Source organism: Urocampus carinirostris, chromosome 13 (assembly GCF_059441175.1).
Source record: "Urocampus carinirostris isolate Australia breed hairy pipefish chromosome 13, RoL_Ucar_1.0, whole genome shotgun sequence".
In the NCBI taxonomy this organism is placed as follows: Eukaryota; Metazoa; Chordata; class Actinopteri; order Syngnathiformes; family Syngnathidae; genus Urocampus; species Urocampus carinirostris.
This window is the reverse complement of record NC_142361.1, coordinates 13,295,789-13,321,809: the sequence shown is the minus strand read 5'-3', so window position 1 is coordinate 13,321,809 and position 26,021 is coordinate 13,295,789. Positions and strand designations below refer to the sequence as shown.

The window sequence follows — 26,021 nt, the reverse complement described above, 5'->3', positions numbered from 1 at the left end:
TTCATTACTGAACGTTTATTGCAAATGTATCCTATAAATTACCAGCTTAATTGGAACATATCTAATCGAGTTAAGGCTCACAAAATACTGTGTTTTTGGACAATGTAGGCAAAAAAAATAAAATAAAAAAAAGTAGGAAACTAGCACCTGAGTAGCTTGTGGACTGGTTCTTAAAATAGCTCACCAGTAATGATTTTCTAAGAAATGTCCCATCTATATGACATGATAAATCATTGATGTGATCAGTGTCTTTGAAATAAATAATTTGTAATTGACTGAGCCAATTTCGAACCTACTTCTAATATATACAACCTGGTTGTCAAGAGCTAAATGTCGCTATACACCGAAAAAACTAAAGCGACCATATGATAAAAGGAGAGAGATGGGCGCTGCCAGGTTGTGCTTTCCCAAGCCACGCAGCATGAAGTGGTACCCCTATGATCCTGGCAGTTGAGGGATCCGGATAGGTGAGTAAGATAACAGTAACAAAGTAATACAATAGTTATAACATGATGAATTTGCATTTTAGAAAGGCATATCACACTGGCAGTCCTTCACGCTAATCAGAAATTTTAAAAAAAGGTATCGGCTTCAGAAGTTCGTGGCCCCTTGACTAGACTCTATTATTCCTTCACAAAACATTTTTTTACAACTATTCCATTTTTAGTCACAAGCAAAAGTAAATATGTTGGTTACAGAGAATGATTCTAAACTAGGCAAACTGTTGCAAAAATAATCAACAAGAGTTTTTGGTGTGTTATGCCATACACATCAGCATGGTCTTTTTGGTATTTAAACCCATAACTTTAAAAATGGCACACATTAAAGCATTTTCAGAAGAATCAATATAAGCGTTTCACATTTTTTACACACTATTCTGAAACACTAGAAGAGCGTTAAGTTTTAATAGATAAAGGGCGACAAAGAAATCAGTCATGACATGAATAAAAATGTATATACTGTGCATGGATTGATACAAATATTAATATAATTGTACTTGGATTGGATCAATACTATGTTTCTCGAATTGCATGCTCAACCCCTCCACCAATTTCCTAAAAGTTCAGCTTTTATATGTCAATATAGCAGGCCTTCTCTCTCTCTCTCGCTCAGCACTCTCGGTCACTCGTTAAGACTATACACACTTTTAGAATCTCTTCCTACCTGGCCGGCTGTGGCATCTCGCCTGCCAGGCAAAAGAGAGGGCCATCTTCTCTCATTTTATCAGAAGCTAAATATTACAGAGGCAAATGGGAAGGGCAGTACGGTGTGGAGTTTTTTTTTTATTTCTTTGTTTCAAAAAGAGAAAATGACAATGCAAGGTCCCATTTGTGCGGTAAGGTGGTCGGCTAATGTGGCAAATTTACATAGACACATAAAAAATGTTTACCCCACAGAGAGCAATGAGTTGCAACCAAAAAAGGAAATATTGCATTGTTGTTGAACAAAACTTGCAAATGTTGTTACTATGGCAACCGAGTCAAACAGACTTGTTTGTTACATTGCTGATATTTTGGTTTGACTTTCTTGACTTTTGCTCAGTGACAGTTGTTGTACAATTATTTTCCTTTTTTACTGAGATTGCTATTGTTTTCACTCATTGCACTCACCTGTGCGCGCACGTTTGGCGCCAGCCGCAGCTAGTTGCCTGATTGATTCCCCACTTATTCATACCCAGTACTCCAGTCACTCCTTGTCAGTCCTTTAGCTAACCTTTTCATACGCAAGCCCTTTGACTCTGGCTCCTGTCTATCCCGTCTTTATCCGTATCTTACTCGCCTGTTCATGATTTCCCGTTTGTCTCCGGCTATAGACCGTTTTTGCCCACCGACCACGCTCTGATCTCCCGCTCCGAGAATCGACCCGTTTTGCCCATTTGCCCACGCTCCGATCTCCCACCCCGGCAAATCCACTTCCGCATTCCGATCACGCTCCGATCCCGTGAGCTGCTTGCTCCCCCTGTCCAGCGAGCAACGGATCACTGGCGTTATTTTCCTCAATATCCCAATAAACTTTAGTGTGAAATGTTACGCGTTAGGGTATACCATTTGTTCTGACAATATTAGGATGCTTGTTTCATTGCTGCTTTTTTTAATGACTCACATGGCATTTTTTCTAAAACAGTTGTAGTAGAGATGTTTTTATTTATTTTTATGCTGTTAAATGGATGGTAATTTAATTGAAAAGATGTAACATTTTTAGTGCTTACAATTTTTGTGCTGTGTTTATCGTAAAAATGAACTAACTCAAGAGTAGAGGTTTGATTATTTAATGATCGTGACAGTTTTGCATCTGTATCGATCGATACACCCTGCATAAACTTGGATAGAATCCATACTAAAATTCCCAGTATTTCCAACCCCTTGTATTCACATGTGGTTGTCACGTTTTGAGAATTTCTGTCTCAAAAGGAGACATTCGTCATGTAGTTTCCGTAGCCTTATAGCACCCCGGTAGTCAACAAATAAATAAAAAGTCAATAAAAAAATTTAAAAGGCACCCCGTCTTAAGGGTCACAACAGCATGCAGACAAAAATAAAACCAAATTCCAGGAAGGCGCCTAGCGACGCAATGCATCCAATCATTGAACTGCCCAATAGACTTGAGTGCAGCGGACATAACTCTTGCTGTCCGGCGCAATATCGTCCATTTGAAATCACGGCGTAATATATTAGGGCAGAATTTAATAGCCGCGTCGCTGAACTTGCTCACCCCAACCCAAGTTGATAATACAATGTGTTGGGCCTTGATCCAGCCGGCAAGCCATGATGGAACACACAACCAAGATGGGGACCATGTCTGGAGAATTAACCAGCAGATGACAGCTGTCAGCACCCGAACGCCCTCTCACCTACCCGCCGAGCTGTTCCTGCAATTTCCCTTCAGAGAACGTGACGAGAAAAATCTGCGATGGAAAATTAAAACCGCCTTTCAAGATGGAATTGGCTTTTTTGATTTCATCTCTAAAGGGCAACCTCGGTAAAGGATTACAAGTGAAAGCCAAACGAGATTGTATTACACACTATATAGTTAGGGGGGATTTAACTTGAAAATACACGGAAGCATCATCACATCAAATCTAGCAGCCTCGGCTGCTGATGTGTTAAAGAGTAAATTTCATGTAATCACTGGACCATATATTTCACATTACTATGCTGGAATAAGAGTTGAGGCTGAAAAAAAAGGAAGAAAAATAAAGTAGAAAGATATAGCTCTCCCTGAGTTTCTTTGACAGATAACGCACACTTTTGTATCATGAGCACCCCTAATTTAAAATTTGTATAAAATTGTATTTCAATTTTCTTATCAGCTCGAACTAAGCATTGCAAGTGACAAAGGTTGCTGAACACGCACGGCCATGATTAAAACCATGTATTGACAATGTCAACTATGAACACAATACCGAATTTCCTATGTATTTATTCAGCTGTCAACATAAGATATGTGTTGCACCCTGGCCACCACCTCTTTGACCTCTTACCCTTTCGTAAGGGCCACAAGTCCATTTAAGCATGGACACCCTAAACAAAACTGTAAAAACTGTTTGCAAAACTGTAAGAATATATGTTTTGCGACTGTTTATTGCTGCTAATGTTAGTGCATTACCTTTATTTCACCATTATTACAATGCACTATTTTTTCATTATATTTAAGGCCAGTCTCAAAGCACTACGTTGTAAATATTTTTCCCTATTTATATTATCTTATTTTACTCATTGAAGTCTCTATGTTTACCTCGGAGTGCCATGTCTGCTCTCATTACATAGAACGTTTCCCCAGGTTAAAATAATGACAATAAAGACAATTTTAATATATTCTATTCAATGTCCTTCTAAGGCGGATTAATCATCAGATACAACAAAAAGTGGTTCCCCTCGCTATGCTTATTTGCCTTTCAGCACACTTTTTCAGTATTCTTTATTCTCTAACATTCATCTCTGGTACCATGAAAACAAAAATGTGATCATGATATAAAATCGAATGGCTTACTTATGTCATATATATCACTGGTTGCCAAGTAGGATTCTGCGCTCTCACTGCCCCAATCCTGGTTTGATACCCCTTGCATCCAATGTTTTGCAACTGTGGTCAGTGATATTTTGGACCGATCATTCATAATAGAACTACGTTAATACACTACCTTAAAACCTCGTGTATAACACAAACGTATACTTTGAGTTATTTTTCAGAATAAAAGAAAATGCACGTGATACAAAAATAAATGCGGTAATTTAAAAATGAATTAGTTTCCCCTTCCTATGTATAAAACAAAATTATCAAAATCAATATAGTGAGGGACACGCATATAAGAGTGATTTATATGGGTGTGCTCTTTTTCCTAGTGGAAAACAAAAGCAAAACATAACAAAGCCGCTTACTGCCACCGTATTACAGCATCTGCCAACGATACATCTCAATAAACTCCTGAAAATAAAGCGATCACCTTCTCCTCACAGGAGAATGGACGAGTATGAAGCATTGTTGCTGAGTGGCCTCTTCCAAGGTTCAGTACATCAAAAAACGCCCTGCGCAAGACAGAAATGTCAAGTGGTGGGATTTTATTTTAAGATCGTGGCCTTGACCTGTCCGGAGTCAATATTTTCTGGTGGCTATGGAACATTTTACTCAGGGTTGCCCAAAGGACCAGAAGCTACTAGAGTAGGAATCAAAGGTGGAGGGAGACGTGCAGTCTTCGCGACCTTATGATACTAAGCCAGAAATTCCATCTATATTTTATATGGCTTGTCTTTATTAGGGTCGAGGCTAAATGGAGCTTATTACAACTGACTTTGGATAGGGTACGGGGGCTCTCCTGCCTGGCTGCCCGTCATGTTACCAGAAACAAATGTTAGAGACAGAAAAAAAATAAACAGAATATTGTTCTGAAAGATAAAAATAAACGCCATAGAGCACAAGAAAGGAAACTACTCCTTTGGTTTATCTGGTGATATATCAGACTTTGAAGGACAGTTTTAGGTTGGTCATGTGTACATATTTTATGTTGCCTCAATGCTTAGTGTAAGTTGAGCAAAAGTTAAACACGATTTTAAACATGTGATTTTTAAGGGATGCACATAATACAAAAGTGTGTGTAATACTGTATTTTCACTACCATAGGGTTCACAGTGTTTAAAGGCGCAGTCTTTGTAGCTGGTTCTATGTCTGTATTCAACATATACACAGGGCCCACTGCACGATGGGGCGCGGGTGCTCTCTGCTGCGGCCGTGTTTCAAAAACACAGACAAGCATAGAAGTGTGAGATTTAAAACAACCATGGGAGAAACACTGAGTTTTGTTGTGGTTTATTTAAGTATTAATTACAAAGTAAAACACACGGCTAAACACTGGTTACCCGCTTGTATATGTGTAGAGAACCTTTCCTTCATTAGAATATTTTGTTCAGACAAACGAGACCCATGTGTGATGGATTTTTACCCATGCAACATTTTGAATGTTATGGCAGATGCTGAAATGAGAGATACACATTAACATGCAGACATTATCCAATTTAATATAAGAATATGTAAAAAGCTTCAAAAAAATTAATATTATGTATTACTATTTGGATTTTCAATACATCAATCATTTAAATCATGTGCACAAGCTCATTTTCTTAATTCCGTTGTAGCTCTTTCGTTGGTGCACACAAGTACATATGCCTGTGCTAAGTATGTCTCAGATTACCAAAAAATTCCGGACTATAAGCCGCTACTTTTTCCCCTAACGTTCAACCCTGCGGCTTATTCAGTGATGCGGCCATTTTATGTAATTTTTATGACAGCCGCCAGCGGAGCTCGAGTCCAAGGCACATGACGCAGCTTACAAGCTAAACGCAATCGAGCAGTCCGATAAAGAAGGAAACAGAGCCACTGCACGCAAACTTTACCTTGCGAGCGTGTTGCTAGCGTGTTTTTGCATAAGGGAGCGTGGGACGACGTCTATATGACAAAGTCTCTTTCCCATACTAGAGGAGGACAACTTTGATGACGGCAGTTATGGGGAGGAAGATGAGAACGGTTTACGGTGATTTCTTTAAGTACCGTATATTTTTTTAACAGACCCGTTTACTGTGTTGCGAGCGTGTTCTTAGTAGCGTTTTGCTACCCTTCACAGGCACGGTTTGGGATGAAAGTTATAATATCCTGATTAAATCTTTAATAACTCTCTCGGTGTACCGTCATTCTTTGTAAATATGTGTAACCATGTATAATATGTATTTGCAACTGTATATTTTTGTAATGTATTTATTTTGGACACTTATTCTGATAAGTCTTGCACTGACCAATTAAAAAGAAGGGGCTTAACAGACGCGGGGATGACGGAAAGTGGGGACCGGTAAAGGTGAGTGTTTGTGGACACGGCAGATAATAGTGGATATATATTTTTCCCACCCTTACCTTTGGAAATATACACTTTTTTTCCTTGGATTACTTTTAACGGGACCCGGACTGTGCAGGTCTGCATCAAATATTAACTACCGGTATCATTTTCCGTTCATTTTGCCAGCTGTGGTTTTTGAACTGTGTACTTTATGTTCAGTTAAAATCGCGGGACTCAAAGTAGAGTTTGGGTTAATTTTGTGATTGTGTTACTTGTTATAATGTGGGCGCATGCGGCTTGTATATAGGTGCGGCTTGTATAAGTACAAAAGCGGTTATCCTCTTAAAATGTGGTGGGTGCGGCTTATAATCAGGTGCGCTCTATAGTCCGGAATTTACGGTAATTTGTTGATTTACCAATGCTATTTGAATTTGAATTTCAAAATGCCAGAGTTCTCTGAAAACATCAAGTATTAATGTCAATCAATACTTATTACGATCACCGTACAGTCACACATTGTAAACACGAGATGCAGACAGAAACTTAGCACTGGGTTGTAGCGGTGAGGAAACTAAATATTGTCATTGTTTGGGGTGAGTGACATGAGTAAGATTCTGTTTCATTGCAATTTATTGATTGTTACTTTAAGGAATATGCAATAACACATGAAAATAAATTTGCTATATCAGATGTATGTCCAACCTTATATACAGAAAGTTCCATTATTCGATAATTCTGATTCTCCAGTTTTGATTCCAACTTAGCAGCAATCAGGTTAATGCAGCAACGGTTAAAAGATTAGCTTTTTAATGTGGTAAAGTTGGCCACTTCACTCCCTTTAGTCCTATGGGTCTATTTGGATAGCTGTCAGTGACTATCTTTCTTCAATTTCAGCCATTGTGTTTTCTGGATGGAAAAGGAAATCTGTCAAATGTCCGTCCCTGCAGGGTAATAACAGAGCTGCGTATTTTGTTAAATCGATCCTAGGAGGCCCATTAAGAAACAAAGTGCAAAGGGAGTGTCGGAACACCAGAGCAGAGGCCTACTTAGAGGTTGACGCTGTGGAGCTTGCAGGCAGTCCTGCGCCTGAGAGAGCGTAACGAAAATAAATAAGAAACGAAAAAAATGACAGATAGTTGGAGATGGCTTCTTACGTAATGGAAGGCCAGTGGGCAAAAGAAAATGGAGGGCGATGAGAGGATATATGGAAAAAAGGACAGACTACTTTAGACAGCAGCCATCATTATCATGGAAGATGAGTCATAGCCCATCGACTGACCCTTAACACCTTTGAAGCTCTGCACAGGAACATCCAAGGTGCATGCTAACAATCAGAAGGTGGTGGAAGACTAGAGAGAGGTGGATGTAAGGGTGAAGACATTATCCAGATTAATGTAGCCTCCAATGAAGGTCAGATGCTTTCATCGGAAGTTGCCCAAACACATCAAAATGTATTATTTTCACTTTGAAGGGGAGGGAAGACCGAATCCAAGCAAGTCTTCCAGAAAGCCGTAATCAAAGTAGCTTCTTACTAAGGCTGTAGATAGGGTGCAAGAGAAACAACATCTACATCGGTCAGAACCACAACATATTGGTGTATGGATGTAATTTAGTCTTCAATCAATCCAGACGCACCCAAAAACACGCTAATAGCACACAGTTTCCCGTGGAGAATCAAACTCCTTGCTTCAAGGACATTCGAGAGCAGAAGTAAATTCAAAAATAACACTGGGTTTATTTGTGTCGAATGCCAGAGGCTTTATCTGAATCACAGGAGTGGATCTCACTCCACCGTATTAGCGAGGATTTCAAGTTTTTTGAACGTGGCCCCAGGGAGCCAGAGTAGCTCAGCTATCATCTTTGCTCCTGAAGTGGATGTTGGGCCGAATTTGGTGTACATCTGCCAGGACTTTGAATTTGTAAAACATGCTTAGGGGTTCCTGATTTAAAACCGTCTGAAATACGACATGTTAAAGTTAATGAACACATATAAGAAAACTCAGTTTCCTCTAGACTTAATGTTTTTTACTGTGCCTGAACTATTGTGAAAATATAAATAAATATTAAGTTATATAATAAGGTAGTAGGCAGCACGGCGGCGCAGTGGTTAGCGCTTGTGCGGCACAGTTCATGTCATGGGAACCTGTCGTGGGTTCAAATCCAGCTCCAGACTTCCTGTGCGGAGTTTGTATGTTCTCCCCGTGCTTGCGTGGGTTTCCTCCGGGCACTCCGGTTTCCTCCCACGTTCCAAAAACATGCATTTCAGGTGAATTGGCCGGTCCAAATTGTCCCTAGGTGTGTATGAGCGAATGAGTTGTCTGTCCCTGTGTGCCCTGCGATTGGCTGGCAACCAGTTCAGGGTGTCCCCTGCCCACTGCCCGGAGATGGCTGGGATGGGCTCCAGCCCCCCCGCGACCCTAATGAGGATAAGCGGTACGGCTAATGAGAGATGAGATAAGGTAGTATTGGGGGTCCTTAGTTAAGGTAAGATCCTTATTCCATCTGCTCAAAAGTTTAGAAAAGTGGTGCTTGTATTGCCTCGCACTTAATTTTGAGAATGATGCTGTTGTTCCCTCGACAAACAAGATTAACAAGCATGAACCCCAGCCTGTCCAAAGTGTGGTTGCAAGACGTTCTCTTTAAGAACTAATTAAACATATTCCCAATGTGTAACTTTCCACCCCACAATTGAGCAAATATGTTGCAAAAAAATCACTGCACCAAGGGCCTTCAGAGATTTTGTGTCAAAGTTGACCAATCTGTCTTGTTTTCAGTAGAACTGTCATGCCATTGAAGGAAAACAATACTTTAAAATGATGAATCCCATTATCACAACATCCAGGGTGCCCTCTGAAACAGTGATTGGATACCACTCATTTCTACTTGGAGATAGGCGATCGTGGCTTTTGGTTTGTGTTTTTCTCCGTATGTGTCGCTGTTGATCAAATTTGTGTGGCTTGCTCTCTGCTAGTGTCGGGGCTGCAGAGATCTTTCCTGTTTTTGTTTTATTTGCTACTGGTTGGCGCTCGCTGGCTGCCCACCATGTGTTGTCTGCCCAGCTACCTTGCCATTAGCGCTAGTTTTGCTGTGTCCCCTGGGGTATTAACAGCCGGCAATCTGTTTATCGCTATAGCCCTTGCCACATTTTGTAGTTGTTCCCCAGTTAGCTTGGCGACTAATAGCATGTTTTTGAACAGCTAGCAAGGCATAGCCAATGTTTGGCTGCTTGCCCTTTGTTGTACCATTATGCATCCACCTATGACACGATGCCTAGGCATTCTCAACAAATACTTCGAAAACCTTTCCTTAAACTCTTGTAACCTCTTCCACTCATTAAGATGATAAACAATAGGGCAACTGTCCTGCTAGGTTCCCGTCTTCTTCCCATAACGTCACAGCTCAGGAAGTCAGTATACTGATGAAATATGTTTAAATGTTGTGCAAAAACCATGTACTATTTTCCTCACATTTTGCATGCTTAAGGGTTGGGGATCACTTCTAAATGTATAGAAAAGTGGTGCTTGTGTTGCCCCTTACTCAATTTCTAGGATTTTGCCGTACGACAAACTAGGTTAACAAGCCCAATTCCCAACGTGTCCAAATTTTACCAAGGAGTTGTTGCAAGACGTTCTCTTCAAGAATTTGTTAAGGCAGAGAGAAAACACATTTAGTTGCACTGCTCACAGAAAGTCCTTGACTCATGGATCATGTTGTCAACTATGATCTGAAAATATCACTTTGGGGGACTCTCCCCTTTGAAAGCTCGCCCCAGCGCAATGCGAGAGAAAAGCGTCTCTGTAAACCACAATTGTCAGTTTGAGCTCCCACAAGCAATATATGTTCATGTATGTGTCCGCAATGTGGTTTCAACTTTGGCAGGCACATGTTGTTGTTTTTTTTTTTCCTTTTTCCGTTAAACCGGTCACCTAACAAGGACAGGCAGCGACATCTCCCCGACATCACTCTACCTCCATCCAGCCCTGAAACCACTGATAAGAGCCGACATTTAATTTGGCGGGTCAAAACAAATGCTTCAAAACGCCCGTGGCAAGTGAGGGGAACTCTAATAGGCTCCCAAGCGCTGCGACGGGCTGCCTACATTTTGCAAATCCTTCAAGCCCATTTTTGCCTGGTTATCATTTTCTAGCGACTGCGAGCCAGAAAAAAAAAAAAACTCTTGAAAAAAACTACCGAATAGAGAATGTATGTATGTAATTAATTTACTGTTCTGATCCATTGTGGGCAGCACGGCGGTGCAGTGGTTAGCGGGTGTGCGGCACAGTTCTAAGATCTTGGGAACCTCCTGTGTGGGTTCAAATCCAGCTACTGGACTTACTGTGCGGAGTTTGTATGTTCTCCCCGTGCTTGCGTGGGTTTCCTCCCACATTCAAAAAGACATGCATTTCAGGTGGATTGGCCGGTCCAAATTGATGTTAAAATATTATATTCCATTGATTTTCTTTGATTTACTTCAAGAAGTATGCCACAAATTGAAATAATCTTGTCAAACAACCCTAACATAAACGGCATATTGAGGTTTAGCTGGTTTTCAAATAACAACCCAAATGGATCACAAACCAATGTTTGGAAACAAGCCAAAAAGTATTTTTTCTTGGCGTGGGGCATGTGACAGGAAAAAGCCAAAATGTCAAAAGGGCAAGCATGAGGGATTACAAAATCCTTGGAGTGGGATTACCACGGGATCAGCAGGATGAGGAGTTAGTGTAACAAAGATGGTGAAAAATCCTCTTAAAACGAATGACAATGGAAACAAGACAGCAAATGATTGGTAATGTAGCTGTTAGCTTTTTCAGTGAGTGTAATTGTAACTGACGGTGGCTCGACAACATGTTGATGGAGGCAGATGGAAGACAAACGACCGCAACGCCAGTGATATATAGCACACCAATAAACCTCTAAGTAATCAGTAATTACTGTGACAATAATTACAAATTATGTCTAACAATCTGCCTGAGAAAAATTTTAAAAAATCAAAACATTTCAACTGGGAACAAGCTCCACTTGCTTGAAAAAAGAAAGCTGCAACATGCGGCACACTAAAATTTAGTGATGTCATTTCAACAAAGTGTACTACAGAGTATCTAAAACGGAGGACAATGTTTTCTTTTTTCCCCAGAAGTAAATACCTTAGAGATGTTTTGTTTTTATATTTTAATATTTTTGTTTGAGGTGACCAGGTTAATCTCTTTCTTGCCCAATGGTGGACCCATTTTCTGTTAGTATGATGACCAGGGGCAGAGCCTAACTACTATTAAATTCAGATTTTAAAGAGCATTAGATTAAAAGCCACACACAGTGCATGTTAAAGAAAAAAAAATGTACATGCATAAGTCGCATCTGACTATAAGCCGCATGTACCCACATTGAAACAAGAAGTGTGTACAAAGAAAGACAATACAGGTAATTATTTATTGAATGAGTTATTATGTGTTACAAATACTCAACTGTGTTTTTTTCCACCCGACAATCTACTTTTATCAATGCTGTTCGGGAGGGGCAACACATTAGGTTGCAGGGAAAGGGGGATATGGGGGATGAGGTGTAAAGTGACTTTATGCTTGTTATCTCAAATTTCCGTTAGTGTAGAATAGAGATTAAGAAAACACATGTTTAGAATACGATCAAGACGCCAACCCAATCCCAAAAAAAAGAGTTTTTTTTTTTAGCTCGTCTAAGAAATGCATGTACTAGCACGTGCAACATATGTAGCTTGACAGAGAATGCAATGTCGACGTCAGTGAGTAAAAGAGATTTTTGGACAAGTAAAACCAACTGCTGCAGGTAAATGCGGTCCGACATCATCCTCTCCGTCGTGCCGCACATTTACTGATTCTCACGGCGCGCTATTCTCACATTGGTGGAAGCCTGATTACGTAGGCCTCCAGACATCCACGATAATCATTCACGTTCAACTTCCTGGATATAAACACATTATCTGTGCTGTGGTAGAACACAACCATTACGCACCAGCGTTCAATGTCACACTCGTCATGTCGCCGTTGTGTCGAAGGATGACGTCTCGAAATGGTCTCTTAGGATGAGCTAATTCACGCGTCGGATTCACTTGAGCAACGAGAACGGCACATTAGAGTCTTTACTTTGCAGGCTGAGCACGTCGGGTCTGTTTTGAAATTAGCAGTGAAAGCCACAATTAGGACTGAGACCTAAAAATAGAATAATCCTCGCTCCATCCTGTGGTTAAATTTCAGATCACTCTTGTGATAAGTGAAATGTGACTATAAGAATACATTATTCAAACGCACCCTAGGCGTTAACTGCACCGGCGAACACACTGGAAAACAACTGTTGCTGCAACCTCAATGCTACATACTGCACTGCAGAAACAAAGGAAAAAAATAAATAAATTATGAAAATTTCCTTAAAGAAAACATATTTTTCTCAAACTGCTGTGTGCCAGCGGTGTTTAGAACATAAAAGAATAGTCTAAATAATTATTAATGTATTATATTATACCTGTATATATTCATTCATTCATTCGTTAATTCATTCATTATATGCACTGCTTATCCTCAGTAGGGTCGCGGGGGTGCTGGAGCCCATCCCAGCTATCTTTGGGCAGTGGGCAGGGGACACCATCAACTGGTTGCCAGCGAGTCGCAGGGCACACAGAGATAGACAACTCACTCGCTCACTCACACCTAGGGACAATTTGAACCAGCCAAACATGCATGTTTTTGGAATGTGAGGGGAAACCAGAGTGCAGGGAGGAAACTCACAGGGAGAACATGCAAACTCCATACAGAAAGGTTCGATCTCATGACCTCAGAACTGTGCCGCATACGCTCTAACCACTGCGTCGCCTTGCTGCCCCACCGTATATAATTATATATAATTATATATTATATTTTAAATAATAAAATCTTTACTGTAATTGATAGCAACATGTGACAAGAAGAGAAATGCAATATTATTTTGTGATAGATAGATAGGTGGATAGAATTTTGCAAACCTTATGTATTTTTATCATGTCACTAAAAAAAGTTTATTGAAACTGTCATGATTACTGATTCGGGGTACCTGCGGCTGCCCTGTTGGCGCCAACAGCCATGGGACCTGATTGGCTGTTGGGCTCTTTTTAAACTCCCGTCTTCCGAAAGGAACCCGTCAGACCGTTTGCGAACCTATGCTCTCAGCTAGGCAAGCTTGTGTACTCTCCGACACTATCCTGCCCTGTTCCCTGCCTGATACCTGTTGCCGACCTATTTTCTGGACCTATTTCTGTTGTTGCTCCTGCACCCTGGCCATCGACCTGTTTTTCTACCTGCCAACGACTACCCTCGCTCCACACGGAAGTGCCACTTCCACGTTCCTGCTATCTGCTACCCGTGACCAACAATAATTGGATCGTGGATGCAAGCACTGTTCTTTTTCTCAATAAAATCTGAGTAAAATGAACGCTATTGGGTCCGGTCTCCGTTCCTGGTCTGTGACAGAAAAAGTCTAAAAAAATCAGTCTAATACTAGTATATTTTAGGTTTGAAAGTTTTAGGGCCAAATCATCCTGAGAATGCCCGATCTAAGGAAGCTAAGAAGAGTCAGATCTGGTTACTGCTTCGATGGAAGACCGCCTGGAATACCAGGTAGGGTAAAACGGTCATTTGGCGCACGCTCTGCCGTGATATCACTGACTATCCTCCTATGGTATGGTCGGTGAAATGAACTTCCCTAGGGGACCAAGTAAATTAAGTGAAAATAAAAAATAAAAAAATCATAGTAAAATAATAAACTCAATAATAACAATATTGAAAATTAAATTGTAATCAGCCAATTCTATATATCAGAATGTGTTGCTAAAGATTGGCCTTGCCATAAAGGAATCAATATCAACCTCCGGCATTTCTTCCACAATTAACATTTCCGGAAGCTTCTTTTTCCGACAGTATATCAGAAGCAGAAACGAAGCAAGCTGACAATAATAAACACATCTCGTTAATTCCTTGGGATAACAGGAGCACAAGCAAACGCGACATTTAACGAGTGAGTCCATCTACAAAAAAACAACGGGATGGGTAATTAATAAGCCTCTTTCGCTGTCAAATAAAAACGTTCTATGTGAAGACAGCTGAACTTTTTCTCATCTCATCTCCGAGACGGTGCCGCAGCTTGTAACTGACAGGCAGTACTCCGCTATTTAACCTCCTGAGTCGCTATTAAGTTTCTTTCGCCCTTCGCATTCGCCGCAAAAGAAATCATCCGCGGTGTGACTTTACGGATCATCCGCAATAGCGATTACTATAATCAATGAAAAAAGAACGTGTTACTGAAACGCAATAAGCTTTATTGGGAAAATTGTGTTTCTCTACTGTCATTAATCATGGTGCGTTTCTGCATTATTGTGCTACTCATCAAAAGCAGATCATTTATTACAATGTTACCCTTAGCAACATCATTTGAAACGTGGGCGTGTTTGTATTTACATACAAAGTACAACTAAATACAATTAAGGTGGCGCCATCTCAAGCTCAGAGTATGAAAGTGTTGAATTTCTCGTCATGGGGTAATTCTCCCTACTGTATATACTCGCAACCAATCTTGATTTCCAAAAATAAAATACGCAAATTAGGAGTTAGCTTATATGCACATGTTTGATTGGATGTCACAAGTAGCGAAAGATAGGCCCCACATAGGGAATGGGGTGTAGTTAATACAGCAAAATAAAATAAATAGGAAATCAATGGGCAAACGTAAGAACAGAATTCACGGTATGTATGTGCTGAATTTTGGTATTTTCATTGGAAAAATAATTTTTGCAAAACAACATGCCTGAAAAAAAAAGCGTCTGGGACAGAACCCAGAAATGGAGAAGGAAATCTTCAAAAGGTTTGAAGCCTAGATACAAAATGGATATGGAGTGTCTCAGGTAAGTGTTCATTTTCAAGCTCTCAAGATTGCACAGGCCAACAAATATGAAGGCTGCACTGCTTCAATAGGTGTTTGTACCCAATACTTTAAATTTATTTTATTATGTGGATATTTTGAAGCATTTTAGGGGTCAGCTTCTATGCAAGTACGTATGGTAATGTGTAACGATATAGTTACTCTCAAAGCAACGTGCAACTCTTTGTCAATGTCAGTAACTGGGGGGGTCACTGAGTCAATTTTAAATGAAGTATTTAACACTCTAACTAATTATTATTTTAATAATGCACCCAGCACTGGTGGAAAAGCAGGTGTTGAAGAGGCATTGTGTAATATTTCCCAACTCCTAGTGGTTAAAAAACCTGCATTCATTACTAAAAGAACAATTCATTGGAATAATAAGAAACATAGTACATCATAAAAATGTCCTTTTTTTCCTAAATTACACATAATGGTTCATGGTTCATGGATCCCTTTAGCACGTGGGTTGCAGGGGCACCACTTCCGGCGGTGTGCTTTGGGCAATATATATTTTTTTTACTTTTTTTTACGGAAAATGATGCTTACATACAAGGATCTGTCATGAATGTCCACCATCTTGCTGCAAAGGGTACCCCCAAAAAAGTCTCCTTGTACATTTTAGCACTTATTTTCTGTTGAACAACACAATCCGGCATAATCTATAGGACAAAATATTACACAGTGTTCCTTTAAAAAAGTTTTGCGCTCATTGCAAACAAAAACTTGGATGGGAATGGTACTTCGTGGTCTAGTGTGTCCTTCCCTCACAAAATATTGCTTGAATTACTAAGAAAAGTATGTAAAATGGAAAAAAAAGTTTAAAATATAAAACTCCAGAAAATGCATATGAATTCGTTAAAATAACTACGATAAAGTTACTGATTTGGTAAACTAATAACATTTAACACGTAACGCATTATGACACATGAGAACAATAATACTTAAAAGCGGCACTGTTTACAATTTTGTTTTTCAGAAAAAAAGTCGTGTAACTCAGATAATTTTAACAAGACCAATTTATACACACACATTTTTTTGGGTTCAAAATGATTTCAGGCAAAGATGCAGAAGGATAAAACATAGATGGGACCACTTGAAGATCTAATTGAGTCATCGGTAAGATAATCGATTACAAAAAGCCAAGAGAGTGAACACCCAATCAATTTCATTCATCAGTATGACTCCAGACTTTTGCTAAATGTGACCCGTTTGTTAAATTTTTTCTGTTGCCCAGGTTTACAGAATCGATCACAGCATTGCTTATCTGGTTGTTTCCAACATATTTTTGTCTCTCTTGTCATTGGTTTTGTCAGTTAATAAAACAAGGTTTTGTTTATGACTTGCTTAAGTTTTTTTCAAAAAGAGGTTTGAAGAAAATAAGTTATGATGATTTTGAAGATTTCTTTAAGTGCTACAAAATTCTTTCGTTGGGTGTATACATCCAAACTTGACATAAGACACACATTTTTCTTCCGGGTGAAGAAAGAAGCAACGTTCATGACAATTGATTGTAACAAAAACCCAAACAAAATGTGGTGCTAATCCTTATTCATGTCTTCATAATAAAAGTCAGTTAAACTTTAGTCTATGTGAATAACACAGCAGTACTTTGAGGTAGTTACCCTGTCTGAACAAACGTTCACAAATCGGAGCTAGAGTTAACTAATTGAGCATGAAAGTATGGCTTTCATTTTCAGTTGCAGGACCAACATTAGCGTCACCTTTTAATTTGTACCTCAAAATCTTCACGTAATGATCACAATGTACAAAGATGGCTTTTGTTTACAATCTATTCTTTGTTTACAGATCAGTCAACTCTCCAGTTCTTTCACCGAATGCCGTTTCCGCCAAACAAAGCCCCCTTCCAATTTCAAGTCATAATTGCGCAGGTCGATGAATGCACTCCCGAAAGGACAGAATAAACAGTGCATGCGAAGAAAGGCCGGTTGTAAATTAGAAACTCTCTGGCTTGTTTATACGGGAGAGATTAAATTAACGGCGGTGGAGTTTGTGCCCACACGGCCTTTCATCCGAGTGTCGTCCGGTTCCAGCTAATGACGTGGGCTGCCCCTGGTAATGTGATCTTTAAAGAGCACATGCAATTACAAATGATAGTCTTCCAAAAAATAGGGCTTGGGATGCTTAATTTGCAAGTTTCTTTTTTAGAAAACAACTAGAAATGGAAAGTAACATAACTCCCAAACCTGTAACTACACTGTAGATGTCTGCACCTCAACCTTCACCCTTACAATAACCCTCTAATCCTCAACTTTTAAGACTAAAAGGATGCTGACTGTGTTAAAGATTGATTTCGTTGCAGCTTTAACATCTGTTGCGAAACGTGACAAGGTGATCACCAAAAATCAAATATACATTGTACATCTAAATTTACGACCCAATGTTCAGAAATTCCTTCCTACCCTCTCGAGATGTCGTACTGTAGACTGACAGAACAGAACTTTTATTGATGATATAAAACATGCCAACCATGCATTCATGCACTGCATGTTTACCATAGTCAGCATGCTAGAAAGCTACCAATGAAGCTATGTCAGAAAACAGTATTTTGAAGCACTAAAAGAGTCAAACAAAAATGAAGATCATAAGTCCTCACTGTTTAGGAGGCAAAAATTGCTATCGATGTCTGTGGGCATGAGCACTGAGCATGTGGTAGAATGGGTCCATGGGTAGGAAGGAATTTCAGAAAACCAAGTCACTTAGTTCTCTATCCCAACTCCAAAAACACAACAATGGTTTCCTGGTCAACATTATCTTGTCCTGTGCCTAATAATAACCTCTCCCAAGACCACCAAATTTCAGCATACAAACTTTTACTGCTTTGTTTTTTTAATTTTAAAAGGGAGATCACTTCACTGTCTCATATCTTGCTGCTAAGGGAACCCCTAAAACCTTGCTAAAGGCTGCGCAAAAAAAATAAAATAAATAAAGTATAGTTTGGTTACTTTAAGCTAGAGGTAAGGGCCTAAAAAAATCCAGCCCAACCCGATCTGGGCCCATGTTTATGAAACAAGCCCGACCAATTGATTTGAGGGGAATGACCTCGAAGCAAACCTCAAAATTCTTATTTTATTTGCGAGGACACAAGAATATCTTTTTGTTACTGATTTGGCATAAGGCCCCAAGATAAGATGATAGTCCTGCGATAGTGTGTGTTCTTGTGCATGTGCGCGTGTGTGCGGGTATTAGAAGGGTAAAGGAGGCAGGCTGTCTCCTGTAAATGTCACCCTCTCACTGATTAGACATATAAGCAGGCTATTAGCAACAAGAGCAGAGCGCAGCCTCCTCCCCAAATCAATGGATAAGATGCCTCGGAAAAGGACAAGGCCCAATCAGAGCCGGCTAGATTAAATCTTGCCTCACACAAATTAGACTCAACTTCTTCCCTTGGAGTGAGGGGAAGTACCCAAATCCAAATACAGTTTTATTTGCAACAAATAATTATTAACATATATTTTATTTGGGGGTGGTACATGTATTTAGTTTTTAATATCGAACACCTGCTAAGGAGATCTTTAGGATACCAGGTCATTATTTGGGCTATTATTGAACACTGTTGTTCGTTTTTGTTATTTTGTTTTTTGAAGTAAAATAAACAAGAACATGTCTTGCCAGTTAGAAATTACATTTCTTAGAAACTCACAATGACCTGTCACTGGTGAAATCTTTTCAGAAATTGTCTAATACTACTCAGGTGTCCGCGACACCACATTGGAGACCCCCCAACTATGCTGTTTTATTACCTATTAGGAAATCACAATATATTATAATGAATAACATAATATGGTTTACATCATTGTCACTATCGCCCAATCATGCTGTTCTTTGATAGCCACACCCTATAGGGCTTTTTCAACCTAGGATTTATTCAAAAGTAGGACTCAGAGGGTGCTTTTACTACAGGTTGGACTTTATTATCGGAAAGCGTCTCTCCCTGTCCTAGTTGCAAGTTCCAAACTCATGGATGTCTTCTTATTTTGAGTATTGGTTGGTTGGTTGGTTGGTTGGTTGGTTGGTTGGTTGGTTGGTTGGTTGGTTTGGTCGGTTGGTTGGATCCCTTGACCACATAGGGCACCATTTCCCGTTGTGTGTCTTGGGCAAGTACAGCCTGGTGGCACCCATCCCTCTAATTTAAACATGTCAGGGAGAAATGTGTGAGACTTTATTTGGGGGATATGCCACCTTAACTATCCACCCGGGTCACCCTGGTGACTGCGGACTTCTTCTAAAAATAGCTAACCAGTGCTATGTCATTGTGATTTTCTAGTAATCTGTTTTGTTTATTGGTTGGCAAAGTCTATTTAACCCTAGTTCAAATGATTACCTTGGTAATAACATAGAAACAAAATAATAACAACACAGTAGTAGCATGATAAATTGTTTGTCAGAAATGCATTTTAAACTGCACTCATGAGTAACAAAAAGTAGCTTTTCCTTTAAAAAAGGTTGGAGACCCCAGCCTTATATTGTGATAAATAACAAGTCGCCCGATCATGAAAGATCATGTTCAATGCTCAATTCGTCACCAGCCATGGCCAGCTGTTTTGAAAAAAAAGTAAAACAGAGTACATGAGATCATTGATCAGCCGATGGAAAAATACATTATTTGCTGTATGTGTAACTTTATTCATAAAACCTATGAATACAAACCAGTGACAAGCAGTCAGGGGTGGCATGTGAGGCAGCGCCTTAACCGGAAATTCAAGTTGATCAAAGAAAGTATATGATTGTAGCTACAACAATAACACTGAAATTAATTACATAAATTTTCCTCCAAATCTTCAAGCTTCATGCTAACACATGAGTGGATCATTTAATCTGTCAATAATGTAATATCTTACTAATATTGTTTTTTAATCATTTTTGCAAGGTGTTTATCTGCATCGTTGTAAGGGTCACTTTAAAAAATGTAAACTTGTTGAAAAATTTAATAAGTATAAACATCTAATTATAATTTAATTAGAAATGGTTTTATATTTAAATATATATATATATATATATATATATATATATATATATATATATATATATATATACAGGACTGTCTCAGAAAATTAGAATATTGTGATAAAGTTCTTTATTTTCTGTAATGCAATTAAAAAAACAAAAATGTCATACATTCTGGATTCATTACACATCAACTGAACTATGTCAAGCCTTTTATTATTTTAATATTGCTGAATTTGGCTTACAGCTTAAGAAAACTCAAAAATCCTATCTCAAAATATTAGAATATCATGAAAAAGTATACGAGTAGGCTATTCAACTAATCACCTGAATCATCTAATTAACTTAAAGTAAACTAAATCACAAGTATGGGGAAGACTGCTGATCTGACTGCTGTCCAGAGGACCATCATTGATACCCTCCATCAGGAGGGTAAGACACAAAAAGAAATTTCTCAAAGAGCAGGCTGTTCACAGAGTGCAGTTTCAAAGCATATCCACAAAAAGTCTGTTGGAAGGGAAAAATGTGGCCGGAAACGCTGCACAACCAAGAGATGACCGCAGCCTTAACAAAATTGTGAAGAAGAGCCGCTTCCAGAATTTGGGGGAGCTTCAAAGACAGTGGGCTGAAGCTGGAGTCCAGCTATCAAAAGCCACAGTTCACAGACGTGTCCGGGAAATGGGCTACAATAGCCGTATTCCCATGGTCAAGCCACTTCTGAACTCAAGACAACGGAAGAAGCGTCTGACTTGGGCTATGGAGAAGAAGCACTGGACAGTTGCAGAGTGTTCCAAAGTCCTCTTTTCAGACGAAAGCAAGTTTTGCATTTCATTTGGAAGTCAAGGCGCCAGTCTGGAGAAAGGCTGGAGAGGAGCAAAATCCAAGTTGCTTGAAATCCAGTGTGAAGTTCCCACAGTCAGCAATGGTTTGGGGAGCCATGTCAGCTGCTGGTGTTGGTCCACTGTGTTTCATCAAGTCCAGAGTAAATGCAACTGTGTACCAAGAGATTTTAGAACACTACATGCTTCCATCTGCTGAAAAGCTCTATGGAGATGAGGATTTCATTTTCCAGCATGATCTGGCACCTGCCCACAGTGCCAAAACAACCAGTAACTGGTGCACTGACCATGGCATCACTGTCCTTGATTGGCCTGCTAATTCCCCTGACCTGAACCCCATCGAGAATGTGTGGGGTATAGTTAAGAAGAAGATGAAAGACACCAGACCTACAAATGCAAATGAGCTGAAGGCCGCTATCGAAGCATCCTGGGCATCAATAACACCTCAGCAATGCCACAGGCTGATTGCCTCCATGCCACGCCGGATCGATGCAGTAATCCGTGCAAAAGGATTCCCAACCAAGTACTGAGTGCATCAATGGACATTTTCAAATGTTTGATTTAGTTTTGCTGTTATAAAATTATTTTTTTACTTGGTCTGAGGAAGTATTCTAATATTTTGAGATAGGATTTTTGAGTTTTTTTCAGCTGTAAGCCAAAATCAGCAATATTCAAATAATAAAAGGCTTGAAATAGTTCAGTTGATGTGAAATGAATCCAGAATGTATGACATTTTTGTTTTTTTAATTGCATTACAGAAAATAAAGAACTTTATCACAATATTCTAATTTTCTGAGACAGTCCTGTATATATATATATATATATATTCAGTGTTAAAGTTATTTTTCAGTTGACTTTACAATGTTTAGACTTGATTTTTCAGACTCATGCTGGTTTAAGATCAGGTAATTGTGTAATTTTGTAATTGTAATCCTGTGCAGTCCTTTGAAACATTTTTGTGATTAAGGGCTATATAAATAAATGGGACTTGACTTGACTCACTGAATTTCCCCATTATATTATACATATTCTTGATTAGTAAATAACGTATAAATGCTGTGTGTCATCAGATGCATTGTGAGGCAGGCAATTGTCATGTCTCATGGCAAAGGGTGATAGTGAGACCAGTGATTTTGATTTGGCGCTAACATCAGCCCCAAACAATATAATTAGTGATGATATTGGCAAGCGAACAGCAGTATCAAGCTAACCAGTATTGTTGTCTAGTTTTATATACTTATTTTTTTATATAGTGGATGATTACCTATCTATTTACTTTACTTTACTCTATCTATAAGGTAAGGTAAGAAAATAAAAAATTATTCATTTCAATACGACCATTTATATATTGCTTTCTTGCTCCTCCAATGAAATGATAACTAAAATGGAGGCTCATTTATTCTTAAATCTGATTGCCACACCAGACACAAACCTCACGGCACATGTCTGCGACGAAAATTATCATGACCACAAAGGACTGTTTGGAAATTGTTTTACCTCCTATATCCGGTTTTGTGGGAAACTTCGAGTTGTGTTTTTTACCATTTCTGCTAGAAACAGAAATACAAAGACAAGCTCATTACAATAAACAACGTTCAGGAAGGATGAAAAGGATAACCATACCAGACTCCTATTCTTTGGAATTAAATTTCTTTTGGAGGACAGTGCCGCGTAGGTAACTGTATTTGCCAATAGGGGTTGGTAATCTCTTATCATTGAATGCCTCATAGGGAATAAAAAACAATAAGAAAAAAGAAAAACCTCGCTGCTCAATTTTCAAACCCTACCACCGCCGGGAACACACCTCAACATCGCCTCACGTTTAATTCCCTTCACTCACTCACTGTACGCACCATTATAATTGAATCCCCTTGATCCCTCCACACTCCACCACAACAACCGACAACCTAGCCAGAGTAATCATGGAGACGTCTTCAGCTTTGTGTATTTTTAATATCCGTGTCGCTGCCAGACAAAATTTGAATGGCAGGTTAGCGCTCAAGGCAGTTGACGTCTTCATAGGACGGACAGATAAGTGAGTCGATGGCCTTGGTTTTGTACTGTACCCTCGAGGAGGATATAAGAAAACGCTTGAGAATTGTCGTTATCTTCAACAACTCTTGTCCTATTAAGGATTGTACAAAATTATTTTTGTTATTCTGAGCTTCCATCATCACAGTAATCAGAAATGCATTGGGTCATTTTGGCATAATGCTAGCTCCAAATACATTCTGTAACCTCTTTGAAAATTTCCCACAATATTATTGTTTTATAGGGTCAAAATAAACCAACTTAAGACATTAAAAAGAAAAACTAAGAAACAGCAACCAGGAACTCGCCAGTTGATTCGTTGCATAGCAAGGTCAGTCCGAGAGAAGGGCAGGCTATGTGACACTTGCCCGCTTGCAAAACATTTAAGATGGCTACCAGTGCCTAACCATATTGTAGTGTCAGTTATTATTGGTAAGGTAATGGGCAATGCCTATGTTTATAGGCATTACAAAAAAAAAAAAAAAAAAACTGGAGAGCTATGCAGAGCTTCCAAATATTGAAAATCATATTTCAGAATTGATAGAAATACTTCTCGAACTTGTCGTACCATTACAGAGCGACAATTTTAGGTTGAAATTGGTTCTTCGAGAATGTTTTTTGACTTGAGATATTCATTGATTCCTCTATGCAGCAATTTTTGTTTAAAAATGCACTGGAAACTTATTAATTAGGCTTTGTTTTTTGTTATGGAGGAGTAAAATGAACATTGCTAGGTCTTTTTTATACAGTTTTCATAGTAATAAACTACGGACAATTCACAATATTATCTGGCTCCAGCTATGCTAATTACAAACCCAAGTTGGGCAAGAATAACAAGTCAAAAATTAGATGGCACTGTATTGTCCAATGCAAACGAAAAACAGTTCCAAGAGCACAGCGTAGCAACAAGATGCCAGACAAACATGCCGGCAACTTCTAGGTACTAAGTGATATACAAATTTATCGACCTATGATTCTGTTTTGTTTTTCTATAATAGCATTGTTATGGTAGTTTGTTTGTTTTTGCCTAGTATTTATATCTTTTTTTTTCTTGAATGAAGTTTTTTTTGTACCATTAGGAGGCACTAAATATTAGACAATGTCCCTGTAATATACATTAGGTGGGGGGGTCCTAAAAAATGTAAAGGATAGTCATCTGAAATCTGTTTGCTTTCGCTTTTGCAACATTATTAGTCTGCTTAGACGCCATGGAATGCTGTCACCTGCAAGCTACTATAGCTCCGACTAACATCGAATAGGTATGGTGAAATTTTGTGGCGATGTGTTACATTTTTAATGCCGAATACTGTTGTCATTAGTTTTTGCAAGTGTTGGGATTAACGAAGTTATAAAATAAAGTCGTTCAAAACGTGTAATTTTTTCAGTAACACCAGAAACTATTTCTTTTCCACCGTTACTACGCCATTACCGTACCTGAAGGTCAAAAGCGGTGCGTTAATTTGGCTGCAGAACGCCAACAAAGGCGCATCCCTGCACATCTGGCGCTGTTTTCAGGGGCGACGTTTCCACTTTCCTCTGTTTTTTTTACGTCATGTCTTTTTGGGTCATATCACCAACTGCCAAATACTAAAATGATGATTATGAAAATAGTATTTACCAAAGTGCCGAAGGAAAAGGCAAATGCGGGCTGATTTGCGAAAGATTTTAGCCTTTCACAGCACCCCGCCTTGTGTCGTACGTGAACGAAACGTTTCTATGAGTTGGCTCTTGTATTTGAATGAAAAGATTCGGCACCCCACCAATCAACAGCTGGTTCCCTCCCTTCCTTTCCCTGATTGGTAAATATGCATTTATTTGAGGAAACTGTGTTGTTAACTTAAATTTTTAGCATAAAAATGACAAGTTATTTTCTAGATCTATGAATGTTTAATTATATTTTTTTGTGTTAATGTGTTTGTATAAAAAAGTACATTCTATTTTCTTCTTTTATCTCACTTTTTCTTTTTCTTTTTTTTCCCCTTTTAAATTTATTCCGTGCATAATGTTGCATAATAATTGGCATTATAGGGATTAAAGCAACAGAAAATACCTGAATAGCTGTTTGGGACCCGAGAGAGCCGGCTCTTTTTAGTGCGTCAAGCCGAAATGTGCGGTTCTCTAAAAATAGTCAAAATTCCCACAAGACGTTCTCGTGATGTTTCGTAAATGCTCATAAAACTTTAAATCATTTGCCATACAACTTCTATTTTAAAGTAATAGAATATAGTTATGATCCCTGGTCATAAGTTAGTTTTACAATAGAGTAATTGAGTTAGTAACTCAGTTACTTTTAGGGGAAAGTAGTGAGTAACTATAACAAATTACTTTTTTAAAGTAACCCGCCCAACATTGGATTTTACTCAGAAATACTTTTTTAAAAGAACCTATACGAGTACGAAAAATACAAACTAGAGACTCAGAGTGACAAAACCTTCTCCTTTTTTATGCCGAGCCTTGTCCGACTTCTCCAACATGCAAGCAAAAGGTTTTTGGGTATTTGGGTACCCTTCCCAGCAAGATAGCGGACAATCATGTCAGCTCTCTCTAGGTGAGGCTCATGTTATGTAAAATACACAGAAATTTCCTTGCATATGAGTATTCAGAAAAATAATCATGTATCAATTATTATTTAAAACGCTATTGTTTTTTGAATGTTTTTTTAATCATTAAAATGCTCACAATAATACAAAATGTCTCATTTAAAATACTGTTTGATTGTCACATCCATGTTCTGAGAAAGGATTTACCGATGCCAAAATTATTAGAAGGACATCAGTGGACTGACGAAGGCTAAAGTCCCTCAATCTCCTGACCCTAATGCCAGCTATAGAAAATTGATGCTTTTCTGTGTATAATTTCCATAGAGATCTGTAGGGAGGTCAATCAAAAGCATGGATGTTTAGTGCTCAATAATGCGCTGCTCAATATTACTGAAGGAGGTA

The 26,021-nt window shown here is 38.9% G+C and overlaps 1 protein-coding gene across 5 annotated transcripts in view; it reads right to left on the bottom strand.

Moving 5' to 3' along the window:
- LOC148353766 (glutamate receptor ionotropic, delta-1-like) overlaps positions 1-26,021 on the bottom strand; it is a 486,866-nt gene that overhangs the window by 248,587 nt on the left and 212,258 nt on the right. The window contains exon 1 of one of the 5 annotated variants that reach the window (XM_088351347.1): positions 24,698-24,717. The exons of 3 other annotated variants lie outside the window; for them this stretch is intronic. The gene's annotated coding sequence lies outside the window, so the exon portion shown is untranslated. Of the gene's footprint in view, positions 1-24,513; positions 24,658-24,697; positions 24,718-26,021 lie in introns of those variants that run through there. One more of the 5 variants, XM_088351346.1, reaches the window with a different exon arrangement.